The sequence below is a fragment of the Salmo salar genome, chromosome ssa07 (genome assembly GCF_905237065.1).
Source record: "Salmo salar chromosome ssa07, Ssal_v3.1, whole genome shotgun sequence".
In the NCBI taxonomy this organism is placed as follows: Eukaryota; Metazoa; Chordata; class Actinopteri; order Salmoniformes; family Salmonidae; genus Salmo; species Salmo salar.
The window spans coordinates 25,531,906-25,549,164 of NC_059448.1; positions in this window are offsets into that span (position 1 = coordinate 25,531,906).

Sequence of the window (17,259 nt, forward strand, 5' to 3'; positions counted from 1 at the left end):
TTGACAGAGACTGTTGTGTCTGACCCTGACACTTTGATCGCCGGGCTTATCCAAAAATGATCTCATCCAATTGTACATGGAGTTTACGAAACAACAACACTTTGTTCCAATGGCGTCAATGTGCATCAGCGTCAACATTTTCAATGATAGCCTTCCTGGTAGTTTAACGCTTGTTAGCTTGAATGGCCTGCAAAGGGTAAAATGGCAGTCAATGTCAGCAATAACATTATATAAAAGCATCTGGCAGAGTAAATTTGCCACAATCACAAATATTATTTGATAACATATATCTTAAATAACTGCGTTTTCACGAATGAAGAGCATCGCCAAGTTCATTCAAAATAATTAGTGACGACCCCAAGAATGATGTAATGGCAGTCACTTTCAGTCAGAGGTAAGCACACATATTCACACAAATACACGCATATCGACCAACATTGTCCTTTTCCAAGTTAAATACATTTAAATGTTATGGTTTTCATGCCAGATTGGACTTTACTTACATTGTCATACTTGCCGGATTAATATGTGGAATAAATGATATGTTCCATGGAGACCAGAAATGATAAAGCTATTGAGTAACAGAAGATCAGAGACCATTACCGTTATTTAGGTATAGTATAGCAGCAGGCAGGGAACTTGTCATCTTTCTGGCAACAACAACACACCAATCACATGTGACAATAGGAAACAAAGCAGGTCAAAGGAGCTGAATAAAATCCATAATAGTCTTCATCAGTATAAATGGAATGATAGCATTCCCGGGAGGTGGGCTCAAATCACCAACCTTAAACTAGATCCGCCTGGCAACCAATTGCGCCACAGCAGATTTGTGATTATATTCACCAAAACAGCCAAAGTCTCATGGAAGTTTCTACAAGTCAGGAAGCCACTATCGCCAATTCAGCAAATGTCAACTATGGTGGCAGTCGAAGCAATTCAATCTTTAGATAGATTGTCAAACACTAACCGGATTGCACTAGAGAGGTTTAAAGGACATTGACCCTCAAAGTATGATTAGAAAGTATCAGGAATCTTCATATTACAAGGGTCCAGGATGTCACATCCGCATCATGGAGCACAACAAACTGGAAAACCCGTCCCTGGGCGTATTCTTCAATCACCAGTCTTAGATGGAATAAACGAACGCTACTTAATCCAATGCTGACAGAGACTTGTTGTGTCTGACCTCGACACTTGATCGCTGCCATCCGTGATCTCATCCAATCAGCATGGAGTTTACGAACAACAACACTTTGTCTAATGAGCCAGGCCAATGTGCACTAAAGTGCCGCAACATTGAAGTAGCCCTGCTTAACGTTTGTTAGCTTTTTGAATGGCCTTAGCGGGCAAAAATGTAGCACAACGTTCGTCGCTAACATTATATAAAAAGGCATCTGTTGGTGAGCAGCAAATTTAACACAATCACAAATATAATTTGATAAATATATATCTTAAACAACTGCGTTTTCACGAATGTAATATATGATCACCAAGCCCATTCAAAAATAATTAAATTGACCCCGGAAGAATGATGCAATGATAGTCATTTTCAAACGATAGGCACACATATTCACACAATACACACATACTAACCAACATTGTCCTTCAAGCAGAAATACATTAAATGCTAAGTGGCTTTCATGCCAGATTGAGTATCATTATTGTCACATAGCGGATTATATGTATAAATGATATATAGTTCAGTAGACCACAGAATGGTCAAGTTATTGAGTAATAAAGATTGAGACCATTGACAAGCTTAGGTATAGTATATGAGCAGGAACTTATTACCTTGCAATGTCAACACACCAACTACGTGAATAGAAACAAAGCAGGTCAAAAGTTTATTTATTTTCTGTAAATCCAGGAGTTGTCTTTCCGTCATCAGTACAAATGAATGACAGCATCTCTGCGGCTCAAATACCAACCTTAAACTAACGCCCAAGGCGCCACCAATTGGCGCCACAGAGTATTCTGTGATTGATATTCACCAGCAGGCCATGCCCCGGGCGGAAGCTCTTCACAAGTCAGGAAGTTTCACAATCATATTAACCAGCACGTCATCCATGGGTGGTGTCGGCACCAATCTTTAAAGGATACAGAATGTCGTCACACTAACTGACTTCAGCTCAGAGAGGCTAGTTGATATTGACCAGCAGGGAGCCGTAACAGCAACAGGAATCATTACAGGTAACCAGATGTCACATCTCGCATCAGGCACAACAACTGAAACCTCGTCCCTGGGTAAGCTCAACCACCAATCCTTGTGATTAATGCTCAATGCCAACCAATTGCGCCACAGAGACTTGTTGTGTCTGACCACTGATCGCCACATCCGTGATCTCTATCCAACCGGTACATGAGTTTATTTAAACAACAACACTCTTTTGTTCCAATGGTTGCGCTGCACGAAGTGCCGCAATATTTCAAGGAAGTAGCCCGTGTTTTCTAACGCCGTTAGCTTTTTTGTATCGGCCTTAGTGTTAAAATGTAGCACAATGTTCGCCAGCACAACATATATAAAAGGTATCTGGCAGAGTAATTTAATACAATCACAATATTATTTGATGTATTATATATCTTAAACAACTGCGTTTTCACGAATGTAATATATGACTGCTGCCCATTCAAAAGAATAGGGGACTGACCCTGGAAGAATGATGTGCAATGCTGCAGTCACTTCTTTGCGTCGAGGCACATATTCACACAAATACACACATACTGACCAACATTGTCCTTCGTTGCAAATACATTTAAATCAAGTTAAGGGTTTATGCCAGATTGACATCATTTACATTGTCATACTTGCTGGATTATCATGAATAAATGATATGTTCCATGGAGACCACAGAACGAGATAAAGCTATTGAGCAATGAAGATCAGAGACCATTTATCGCGCCATTTTAGGTATAAGAAAGCAACCTGTCATCTTTCATGTTCAACAACACCCCAATCACATGTGACAATAGAAACAAAGCAGGTCAAAAACGAGCCATTGCAAATCCAGAAGACACCTTTCTGTCAGTATGTTTTAAATGATAGCATCTTCGGGTGGGCTCAAATCACCAACCTTTAAATTCAACGCCTAAGGCGCCAACCAATTGCGCCACAGAGACTTGTGGACATATTCACCTCACAGGCCAAAGTCTCATGGAAGCTCACTACAAGTCACAGTTTCACATCGCCACAATCTGAAAATAAATATCCATGGGTGGTGTCAAGCACCACCCTTAGATAGATAGTCAAACACACTAACTGATTGCACTAGAGAGTGCTTGTGTTGGCATTTTCGACCTCAGCAGGGACAAAGTAACAGTGAATTCATTACAGGTCCAGATGTCACACATCCGCATCATGGAGCACAACAAACTGAAAATCCTCGCCCTGGGCAGTGGCCTTTTCGGAACCACCAAACCTTTAGGATTAACAGTCTGACCGCCAACCACCGCGCCACGAGACTTGTTGTGTGTTCGACCCTGACACTTGATCGCTGGCCATCCGCATCTCATCCAACCGTACATGGAGTTTAATAAAAACAACAACACTTTGTTCCAATGGTTGTGTCAACGCGCACTGTGTGCGCCGCAACATTTCTCAGCATGAAGTAGTCCTGTAGTTTTCTAACGCTTTGTTAGCTTTTTTGAATGGCCTTGTACAGGCAAAAATGTAGGCACAATGCCTGTCAGCACAACATTATATAAAAGGCATCTGGCAGAGTAAATTTTGGCCACACCACAAAATAATATTTGATAAATATATATTCAAACAACTGCGTTTTCACTTAATGCAATATGATGATCGCCAAGCTTCATTCAAAATAATTATTAGGGGATTGACTCTAAAGAATGATGTGCACGGCGAAATAATTTCATGTCGACAGGTACACATATTCACAAAATACACACATACTGACCAACATTGTCTCTGCGAAACATATTTAATGCTATGGTTATGCTGATTGACATCATTATATTGCTTACATTTGCCGATTAATATGAATAAATGATATGTTCCATGGAGACACAGAATGATAGCATATAACAGAAGACTTCAGAGACCATTGACAATATTTAGGTATAGTATGGTATGTTACAGGTATAGTGAAATTTGTCATCTTTCATGTTCAACAACACACCAATCACTATGTGACAATAGGAAACAAAGCAGGTCAAAAGTAGCTACTGTAAATCCAGGAAGGTCTTTCCACACTGGTGGTTAAATGAATGATAGTATCTCTGCAGGCTCAAAATCATCACCAAACCTTAAACTAATCTACTCAAGGCTTAAACCACTGCGCCACCAGAGACTTGAGGATTATATTCCACCTTCAAATATGGCCAAAGTCTCATGGAAGCCTCTGTCAGGAAGTTTCACATCGCTACAATCTGAAAAAATGTCATCCATGTGTATCACACCACCCTTTAGATAGATTGTCAAACACACTAACTGATTGCACTAGAGAGGCTTGAAGACATTGACCCTCAGCAGGACAAAAAGTAACAGGGAATTTAATACAGGTCCAGGATGTCATGAATTGCACTATGGAGCATTGAACAAACTGAAAACTCCGTCCTGGGTGTGGGCGGGAACCACCAACCTTTAGATTTTCATCAGGCTCAACGCGCTAACCATACAATTACAGCCACAGAGACTTTGTTGTGTGCCTGACCCTGGACACTTCTGATCGTTGGGTCATCCAGTGATCTCATCCAACTGTACATGGAGCTAATAAACAACAACACTTTGTTCCAATGGTTGTGTCACAAAGATCAAAGTGTCATAAACATTTCAAGGAAGTAGCCCGTAGTTTTAACGCTTTATGCTTTTCAATGCCTAAAACAAATGTAATAATGTTCGTCAGCACAACATTATATGTGCCATATCTGGCAGGAGTAAATTTAGGCCACAATCACAAAATATTATTTGATAAATATATATCTTAAACAACTGCGTTGCTTACGAATGTAATATATGATCGCCAAGTCTATTCAAATAATTAGACTGACTTAAAGAATGTGATGAATGATGAAATAATTTTCTATGTCGATAGGCACACATATATTCACACAAATACACACATATTGACCAACATTGTCCTCTTCAAGCGAAATACATTTAAATGCTATGGTTTTGGTTATTTGAACATTTACATTGTCATATTTTGCCGGATTAATATGAATAAATGATATGTCTATGAGACCAGAATGATAAAGCTATTGGAGTAACAGAAGATCAGAGACCATTGACAGCCATTAGGTATAGCATAGCAGCAGGTATAGGAACTTGTCACCACATGTCTAACAACACACCAATCACATGTGACAATAGGAAACAAAGCAGAATAAAAGCTTGTTTTCACAAATCCAGGGGAAGGTCTTTCCGCTCAGTATAAATGAATGATAGATTCTGAGTGGGCTCAAATCAACCTTAAACTAGACCGGCCCAAGGCGCCAACCAATTGCGCCACAGAGACCTGTGATTATATTTCACCTCATATACAAAGTTTCATGGAAGCTTTCTCTACAAGTTTCAGGAAGTTACATCGCTACAACTGAAAATGTCATCCAGGCGGTGTCAAGCACCAATTCAGATAGATTGTCAAACACACTAATCAGATTGCACTGTTACATTGACCCTGCAAAGTAACAGGGAATCTCATTACAGGTCCAGGATGTCGCCATCCGCATCACGGAGCACAACAAATCGAAAATCCGGCCCCAAGGTGGGCTCTTCGACCACCAACCTCAGGATTACTAATAGTTCAACGCTAACCAATTGCCACAGAGACCTTGTTGTAGTTCGACCCTGACACTTGATCACAATATCCGCGTGATCTCATCCAACTGTACATGGAGTTACGAACAACAACACTTTGTTCAACGTGGTTGTGTCAATGCGCACCTAAAGGCCGCAATATTTTGCCGAAGTAGCCCAAGTTCTAACGTTTGTTAGTTTTGAATGGCCTTAAAAGGCAAAAATGCACAATGTTCGCTGCACAACATTATATAAAAGGCATCTGTATAATTGTCACAATCGCCAAATATTATTCGATAACATATATTCTAAACAATTGCGTTACCTATCGTGTAATATATACCTGCTTCCATTCAAAATAATTAGACTGACCTCGAAGAATGATGCAATGGCAGTCACTTGTTGGTCAAGATAGCACATATTCACACAAATACATACATACTACCAACATTGTCCTTCGTGTTTAAATAATACTTAAATGCTATGTTTTCATGCCAGATTGACATCATTTATTGTCATACTTGCTGGATTAATATGAATAAATGATATGTTCCAGGAGACCACATAGAATGATAAAGCTATTGAGAACAGAAGATCAGAGTACCATTGACAGCCATTTAGGTATAGCTATAGCACTTGTCATCTTTCACAAATTAAACAACACCTTCTAATCACATGTGACAATAGGAAACAGCAGGTCAAAACGAGCGCCATTGTAATCCAGGAAGGTTCCTTCCACATCAGTATGGGTACTGGAAGATAGCATCTTCTGGGTGGGCTCAAATCACCAACTCTTAAAACTAACGGCTTCAAGGCCGCTAACCAATTGCGCCGTCAGAGACTCCAGTATTATATTCACCTCAGCAGGCCAAAGTCTCATGGGAAGCTCACTACAAGTCAGGAAGTTTGACATCGCCACACCTGAAAAATGTCATCCATGGGTGGTGTCACACTCGAATCTTTAGATAGATAGTCAAACATGCCCAATCGATTGCACAGAGAGGCTTAGTTGGTATTGACCTCAGCAGGACAAAGTAACAGGAATCTCATTGCTGCGGTCCAGGATGTCAACATCCGCATCATGGAGCACAAACAAACCGAAAATCCTTCGCCCCTGGGCAGTGGCCTTTAACCACCAACCTTAGGATTAACAGTCTAACGCGCTAAGCAATTGCGCCACAGAGACTTATTGGGTGTGTCTGACCTGACACTTGATCACACTATCCGCGATCTCATCCAACTGTAATATGGAGTTTACGAAAACAAATACTTTGTTCCAATGCTTGAAGTCATGCATCGAAAGTGCCAAAAGAACACTTTCATGAAGTAGCCCCAGTTTTCTAGTAACGTTTGTTAGCTTTTGAATGGCTTTCCAAAGGCAAAAATGCAGCACAATGTTCGTCAGCACAACATTATAAAAAAGGTATCTGGCAGGAGTACCGCATTACAATCACAAATATTATTTGGATAAAATATAACTTAAAACAACTATGCTTTTCATTTAATAAAGTTATGATCATAGTTCATTCAAATAATTAGGACTGACCGAAGAATGATAATGGCGAACACTCATGTCGATAGGGGCAACATATTCAACACAAATACACACATACTGGACCAACATTGTCCTTCACAAATACATTTAAAATGCTATGGTTTTCACGCCAGATTGACATCATTTACATTGTCATACTGTCGACTAATATGCGAATAAATGATATGTCCTATGGAGACCAGAATGATAAAGCTATTGAGTAAACAGAAGATCAGAGAATTGGCCGATTGCTATTTAGGTATAGTATAGCAGGTATAGGAACTTTTGTCATTCCCTCCTTTCATGTTCAACAACACACCAATCACATGTACAATAGGTTAAAGCAGGTCAAAGCGAAAGCTATCAAACCGTAGCCTTTCCACATCAGTATAAATGGAACAGAATAGCGATTCCTGGGTGGGCTCAAATCACCAACCTTAACTAACGGCAATGCCTCATATGCCAACCAATTGCGCCACAGAGACTTGTGATTATATTCATCTCAGTGCATGTAAAGTCTCTGGCGGAAGCTCACTACAAGTAAGGAAGTTTCACAATCGCCACACCCGAAAATGTCATCCATGGGTGGTGTTGTCACACCAAATCTTGACAGATAGTCAAACACACTAACTGATTGCACTAGAGAGTGTTTGTGTTGTAGTGGTTTTTCGACCCTCAGCAGACAAAGTAACAGGAATCTCATTACAGGCCCAGGACAAACACATCTCATCATGGAGCAATAACAAACTGAAAACTCGTCCCTGGGCGGGCTCGAACCACTAACCTTTAGATTAACAGTCTAACGCGAAGGAATCTAACAGCGCCCACAGAGACTTGTTGGGTGTGTCTGACCCTGACACTTGATCATGGCCATCCGTGATCTCATCCAACTGTACATGGAGTCATGAAACAACAACACTCTTTGTTCCAATGGTTGTGTCAACGCATCCAAAGTGCCATAACATTTTTCGGGCAGTAGTCCCGTAGTTTTCTAACGCTTGTTAGCTTTTGAATGGCCTTAAAAGGGCAAAATGTAGCACACGTTCGTCGTACAACATTATGCGAAAAGGGATCGGCAGAGTAAATTTGGCCACAATCACAAATATAATTTTGATAATATATATCTTAAAGTCAACTGCGTTAATAATGGTCGTAATATATGATCGCGTTTCCATTCAAAATAATTAGGGACTGACCCTGGAAGAAATGATAATACGGAAGCCACTTTCACAGTCGAGAGGCAATAAACATAATTCACACAATACACATACTGACCAACATTGTCCTTCTGCCGTAATACATTTAAAATTGCTATGGTTTTCATGCCAGATTGACATCATTTACATTGCTCATACATGCCGGATTATTGGCGGTATAAATGATATGTTCCATGGAGACCAGAACGACCGTTGTTGAGCAACAGAAGATCAGAGACCATTGACAGCTATTTAGTGTATAGTATAGCAGCAGGCATAGGAACTTGTCATCTTTCATGTTCAACAACACACCAATCACATGTGACAATAGAAACAAAGCAGGTCAAAAGGAGCTTATCGGTAAATCCAGGAAGGTCTTTCCACACTAGTATAAATGGAATGATAGCATCTCTGGGTGGCCCAAATCATCAACCTTTAAAACCAACGTGCCCAAGGCGCCAACCACCGCGCCATTGCAGAGACTCCCAGTGATTATCACCTCAGCAGGCCAAAAACCTCATGGAAGCTCTCTACAAGTCAGGAAGTTTCACATCGCTACAATCTGGTGCCATCATCCATGTGGGTGTTCCCACAATCAATCTTAGATAGATCATATCAAACACAACTAACTGATTGCACTAGAGAGGCTTGTATAGACATTGACCTTCACAGCAGGACAAAGTAACAGGGAATTTATTATAGGTCCAGGATGTCACATCCGCATCATGAGTAATAACAAACTGAAACTTCCGCCCTAGTGGCTCAACCACTAACCTTAGATTAATAGTCTAACGCCAACCACTCACAGCCACAGACTTGTTGTGTGTCTGACCCTGACACTTGATCACACATCCGTGATCTCATCCAATCAAGCATGGAGTTTACGAAAAACAACAACACTTTGTTCCAATGGTTGCAGTCAATGTTCCAGTATCGCCGCAACATTTTCAAGGCGAATAGTTCCAGAAGCTTAACGTTTGTTAGCTTTTGTTTATTCTTAAAAGGGCAAAATGTAGCAATGTTCACATACAACATTAATAATAAAAAGGCATCTTGGCAGGAGTAAATTTGCATAATAATCACAAAATATTATTTGATAAATATATATCTTAAACAATCATGTTACATTTAATTGTAATATATGATCGCCAAGCCTATCTCAAAATACTAGGGGACTGACCTGAAGATCAAGATGAATGGCGAATACTTTCTATGTCGATAGGTACACATATTCAACACAAATACAGAAGAAGTTACCGACAATATTCGTCCCTTCAAGCGAAATACATTTAAATGCTAAGGTTTTCATGCTGTGGGATTGACATCGCTTACATTGTCATACTTGCCGGATTAATGAATAATGATATGTTCCATGAGACCACAGAATGATAAAGCACTGAGCAATTTGGTGAAGATCAGAGACCATTGGACAGCCATTTAGGTATGGGGTATAGCAACTTGTCATCTTCATGTTCAACCACTTTAAATCACATGTGACAATAGGAAACAAAAGCAGGTCAAAACGAGCTTACTGTAAATCCAGGAAGGTCTTTCCACATCAGTATAAATGGAATGATAGCATCTCTGTGGGCTCAAATCACCAACCTTTAAACTAACTGCCTAAGGCGCTAATCAGTTCGCGCCAGAGACGCAGATTATATTTCTCCTACCTCAGCAGGTTAAAGTCTCATGGAAGTCACTACATGTCAGGAAGTTTCTAACACGCTAGCAATCTGAAAATGTCATCCATGGGTGGTGTCACACCAATCTTAGATAGATAGTCAAACACTAACTGATTGTACTAGAGAGGTTTGTATATATTTGACCTCAGCAGGACAAAGTAACAGGAATTCATTACAGGTCCAGGATGTCACATCCGCGATCATGGATAATAAACAAACTGAAAACTCGCCCCTGGGTGGGCTCGGGAACCACCAAACCAGATTAACAGCTCCAACGCGCTAACCACCGGCGCCAGAGACTTGTTGTGTGTCTGACCCCGACACTTGATCGCTGGGTCATCCGCGGATTCTACATCCAACTGTACATGGAGTATGAAACAACAACACTTGTTCCGTGGGGTCCATGTCAACAAAGGCATCGAAAGTGCCGCAATATTTTCGGGCGAAAGTAGTCCTGTAGTTTTCTACCCTTGTTAGGCTTTTTGAATGGCCTTAAAAGGCAAAATGTAGCACAATGTTCACAGCACAACATTATATAAAAATAGCATCTGGCAGAGCGCAATTAACACAATCACAATATTATTTGATAAATATATATCTTAAACAATCAAGTTTACCTAATGTGTAATATATGATCGCCAAGCTCATTCAAAATAATTAGGGGACTGACCCTGGAAGAATGATGTAGATGAAATACTTAAATGATAGGCACAATATATTCACACAAATACACATACTGACCAACATTGTCCTTCGCTTAAACACATTTAAATGCTAAGGGTTTTCATACAGACTGACATCATTTACTGTCATACTTGCCGGATTAATTATGAATAAAATGATATGTTCCATGGAGACCATGAATGATAAAGCTATTGAGTAACAGAAGATCAGAGACCATTGATAAGCCATTTGGTATAGTATATAGCAAAGTAGGAACTTGTCATCTTCATGTTCAACAACACAACCAATCACATGACACAGGAACAAAAGCAGGTCAAAAGCGAGCGCTGAAAATCCAGGAAGGTTCTTCCACATCAGTATAAATGGAATGATAGTGACCAGAGTGGGCTCAAACCACCAATCCCAAACGACGCCTGTATACAACCAACTGCGCCTACAGAGACTTTGTGATTATATTCACCAGGCCAAAGTCTCATGGAAGCTTCTATGTCAGGTAGAAGTTTGCCATCGCTACAATCTGAAAATGTCATCCATGGGTGTCGAAGCATCCCAATCTTAGATAGATTGTCAAACACACCAACTGATTGCACTAGAGAGGATGAAGTGATGACCTCAGCATGATTGAAGCTAACAGGGAATTTTATTACAGGTCCAGGACAAGCCATCCAGACATGGAGTACAACAAACTGAAAATCTCTTATCTTAAAAGGCTTGGGAACCACCAACCTTAGATTAACAGCTCCCACCACCAACCAGCCACAACCAACCCATGTTCATCCTTTAATCGTCCATTGTTAAACCAAGTCCACATGGCCTGTAGCTTAACGCTTAGCTGAATGGCCCTTAGTGCTGGCAAAAAATGTAGCACAATGTTCGTCAGCACAACATTATATGTGCTATATCTGGCAGAGTAACGGCTACAATCACAAATATTATTATTTGATAATATATCTTTAAACAATCATGCTTAATGAATGTAACATATGATCGTGCCAAGCTCATTCAAAATAATTTTAGGACTGACCCGAAGAATGGGATGTAATGGCGAACATTTCTCTACAGTCGATAGGCACACATATTCACACAAATATTATTACATACTGTGGGACCAACATTGTCCTGCCGTAAATACATTTAAATGCTATGGTTTTCATGCCAGATTGACATCATTTACATTGTCATACTTGCCGGATTAATATGAATAAATGATATGTTCCATGGAGACCACAGAATGATAGCTATTATAACAGAAGATCAGAGACTATTGATAGCCATTAGGTATAGTATATAACTTAATACCTTCATGTTCTCAACAACACCCCAATCACATGTGACAATAGGAAACAAAGCAGGTCAAAACGAGCTACTAAATCCAGGAAGGTCTTTCCACATCAGTATAAATGGAATGATAGTATCTCTGCGGGCTCAAATCACCAACCTTAAACTAACGGCTCAAGGCTTAACTGTTCGCGCCACAGAGACTTGTGTGTGTGATTATATCTACCCTCAGCAGTACAAAGTTCTGTGGAAGCTCACCACAAGTCAGGAAGCCTCACATCGCCACAATCTGAAAAAATGTCGATTCATGGGTAAGGTTTAGCACCAATCTTTAGATAGATAGTCAAACACACTAACTGATTGTAACAGAGAGGCTGTAAAGGGTATTGGACCTCAGCAGGACAAAGTAACAGGAATTCATTACAGGCCCAGTGATGTCGAAGCATCCGCATCATGAGCACATCAAATTGAAACTTCGTCTCGTGGGCTCGTAACCACCAAACTCTTTAGATTACAGTCTAACGCGCTAACCAATTGCGCCTATTAGAGACTTTGTTGTGTATCTGACCCTGACACTTGATCGCTGGCCATCCGTGATCTCTATCCAACTGTACATGGAGTTTACGAACAACACTTTGTTCCAATGAAAGTTGTGTCAACGTATATCGAAAAGCAGTAACATTTTCGGCGAGTAGGGTCCTGTAGTTTTAACGCTTGTTAGCTTTTGAATGGCCTTAGTGTTGCAAAACGTGGTACAATGTTCGTCAGCACAAATACTATATAAAAGGCATCTGCGAGTAAATTTGAGCCACAATCACAAATATTATTTGATAAATATATATTCTAAACAATCATGTCACTTAACGTAATATATGATCGCCAAGCCCATTCAAAATAATTAGGGACTGACTTCTGAAGAATGATGTAATGGCGAAATACTTGTCGTGATAGCAATAACATATATTCACACAATACACATACTGGACCAACATTGTCCTTCAAGCCAAAATACATTTAAATGTTATGGTTTTCATGCCAGATTGACATCATTTACATTATTAAGGCATTTTGCCGATTAATATGAATAAATGATATGTCCTATGGAGAATTGGTTAGAATGATAAAGCTATTGAGTAACAGTAGCATCAGACATCATTGACAGCTATTTGTGGCGTATAGCAGCAGGTATAGGAACTTGCTTATCTTTCATAACTACTGGAACACACCAAATTCCATGTGACAACAGGTCAAAGCAGTCAAAAGTTTAGCTAATGTAATCTGTAGCTGTCTTCCACGATCAGCATAAATGGAACAGATAGCATCCTGGAGGCCTCAAATCACCAACCTTGAAACTAACGCCTAAGGCGCTAACCAATTGCGCCCACAGAGACTTGTGATTATATTCACCCTCAGCAGGCCAAAAAAAGTCTCCATGTGAAGCTCAATACAAGTAAGCAAGCCATACACGCTACAATCTGAAAATACATCCATGGCAGTCAAGCACCACCTTAGATAGACAGTCAAACATACTAACTGATTGCACTAGAGAGGTTGCTATGGTCAATTTCGTGCGACAAAGTAACAGGGACTCCTATTACAGGTCCAGGATGTCGCTCCGCACGGTGGAGCAATAACAAACTGAAAACTTCGCCCCTGGGTGGTTTTGAATCACTAACCTTAGAGATTAACAGTCTAACGCGCTAACCAATTGGCGCACAGAGACTTTGTTAAAGCCCGACCCCGACACTTGACTTCCGGCCATCCGTGATCTCATCCAACTGTACATGGAGTTTACGAACAACAACACTTTGTTCCAATGGTTGTGTCAATGTGCATTGAAAGCGTCGCAATATTTTCGATGAAGTAGCCCTGTGTTTTTTATAACGTTGTTAGCTTTTTGAATGGCTCTTGTATGCAAAATGTAAGCATGTTCGCCAGCACAACATTATATAAAAAAAGTGCATTCGGCAGGAGTGAATTCTACGCCAACCCCACAAATATACTTGATAACATATATTCAACAACTGCGCTTACCTTAATGTAATATATGACGCTGCTTCCATTCAAAATAATTAGGGGACTGACCCTTGAAGAACGATGCATTGCAATAGTCACTTTCATGTCGTGAGTGGTGGGCCACATATATTTCACAAATACACACATACTGGACCAACATTGTCCTTCAAGCGAAATACATTTAAATGCTAAGGGTTTTCATGCCAGATTGACATCATTTACATTATTACATCTTTGCTTGATTAATATGAATAAATTATATGTTCATGGAGCACCGCCAGAATGATAAAGTTATTGAGTAACAGAAGATCAGAGACCATTGACAGCCAATTTAGGCATAGTATAGCAGCAGGTATAGAACTTAAGTCATCTTTCAATACCAACAAATAATTGTAATCACATGTGACAATAGGAACAAGAACAAAAGCTAGCTACTGTAAAATCCAGAGGGAATCAGTCTTTCAATATCAGTATAAATGGAATGATAGCATTCTGCGGGGCTCAAATCAATTAAACTTTTAAACTAACTGTCACATGCTGGAATTCACCGCGCCACAGAGACTTGTGATTCTATTCACCTTCGTACAGGTATTAAAATGTCCTTCATAGTTTAATACAAATAAAGGGAAGTTTCACATCGTTGCTAAATTCTGAAACATCTATGGGTGGTGTTTAAAGCACCAATCTTAGGATAGACAGTCAAACACACTCAACTGATTGCACTAGAGAGGCTTAAAGGCATGACCAGCAGGACAAAGCAACAGGGAATTTATTACAGGTCCAGGATGTCGCACCAGATCATGGAGTTGGTCAACAAACTGAAAACTTCGCCCGCGGGCTCAACCACTGAACCTTGATTATCAGTCCAACGCCAACCAATTGCGCCATAGAGACGGTTGTGTGTCTGACCTACACTTGATCGCTGGCCATCCGCGGATCTCATATCCAATCACATATGGATACGTAAACAACAACACTTTGTTCCAATGGCTGTGTCAACGTGCACTCCAGTGCCGCAGAACATTTTCCGGGCTAAAGTAGCGTCTCAGTTTTCAACGTTTGTTGCTGGAATGGCCTTGGCGCAAAAATGCAGCACAATGTTCGTCAGCACAACATTATATAAAGCGCATCTGGCAGGGAGTGAATTTGCCACAATCACAAATATAATTTGATAAATATATATCTTAAACAACTAAAAGTGCTTCACGAATGTGTAATTAATATATGATCGCCAAGCCTATCTAAAATAATTAGGGGATCAACCCTGAAGAATGACGTAACGGTTAGTCACTTCTTCATGTCGTATAGGCACACATATTCCTTCACACAACACACATACTGGACCTAACATTGTCCTTCAAGCGAAATACATTTAAATGCCATGGTTTTCATGCCAGATTGACATCATTTACATTATCATATTTAAGCTTCGATTATCATGAATAAATCATATGTTCCAGGAGACCACAGGAATGATAAAGCTATTGAGCAACAGAAGATCAGAGACCATTGACAGCCATTTAGGTATAGTATAGCAGCAGGTATAGAACCGTCATCTTTCATGTTCACCAACACACCAATCACATGTGACAATAGGAAACAGCAGGTCAAAAGTAGCTTAATGTAAACTACAGGAAGGCTCTTCCAATATCAGCATAAATGTGGAATGAGCACATTCTGGTGCCCAATCAACAACCTTAACCACCTATTTCATAAGCCAGCAATCAATCATGCTACCTGTCAGAGCATTCTGTGATTATATTCAATTTCAGCATAATTAAAGTCTCATGGAAGCTTCTAAGTTGTGAAGTTTCATATCGCCAATTCGAAAAATGTCATCTGCGGCGGTAAAGTTGCCACCAATCTTAAATAGATAGTCAAACACACTAACTGATGTACTAGAGAGGCTGTTAAAGGTATTGACCTCAGCAGGACAAAGCAACAGGAATTTATTACAGGTCCAGTGATGTCACATCCGCATCATGGAGCACAACAAAGGAAAACTCTCGTCCTAAGGTGGCTCGAATCCACCAACCTTTAGATTAACAGTCTAACTACCATTACAACCAATCATGCCGACAGAGACTTAGTTGTGTGTCTGACCCTGACACTCTGATCGCTGGCCATCCGTGATCTCATCCAACTGTACATGAGTTTACAAACAACAACACTTTGTTCCAATGGTTGTGGTCAACGTACAATCCCAAGTGCCGCAATATTTTCATGGTGTTAGTCCCTGAAGGTTTTCAACGCTTTGTTACTTTTTGAATGGCCTTGTATATGTAGCACAATGTTCGTCAGCACAACACTATATAAAAAGGCATCTGGCAGAGCAGAATTTGGGCCACAACCACAAATACTGATAATTTGATAGCCATATATCTAAACAACCGCGCTTTCACGAATGTAATATATGATCGCCAGTCTATTCAAAATAATTAGGACTTCACCCCAAGAACGATGTACGGCCAGTCACTTTCATGTCGATAGGCACATTATCTACAATAACACAATATTACTCGACCAACATTGTCCTCAATAAATACATTTAAATGCTAAGGGCCTTCATGCTGATTGACATCATTTACATTGTCATACATGTTTGATTAATATGGCATAAATGATATGGCGTTCCATGGAGACCACAGAATGATCAAGCTATTGAGTAACAGAAGATCAGAGACCGACAGCCATTTTCTAGGTATAGTATAAGCAGCATATATAGGAACTTTTGTCATCTTTCATGTTCAACAACACACCAATCACATGTGACAATAGGAACAAAGTAGGTCAAAAGTTTGTGCTTACTGTAAATCCAGGAAGTCTTTCTAAGACTGCATAAATGAATGATAGCATCTCTGTGGCTCTCGAAATCACCAACTCAAACTAGATTTGTTTAAGACACTAACCAATTGCGCCCACAGAGACTTGTGATTATATTCACCCTCAGCAGGCCAAAAGTCTCACAGTTTTCTACAGTCAGGAAGTTTCTACATCACATAATCTGAAAATGTCATCCAGGTGGCTTGGCACCAATCTTTAGGATAGATTGTCAAACACATCTAACTGATTGCACTAGAGAGGCGCTTGTACATTGACCTCAGCAGGACA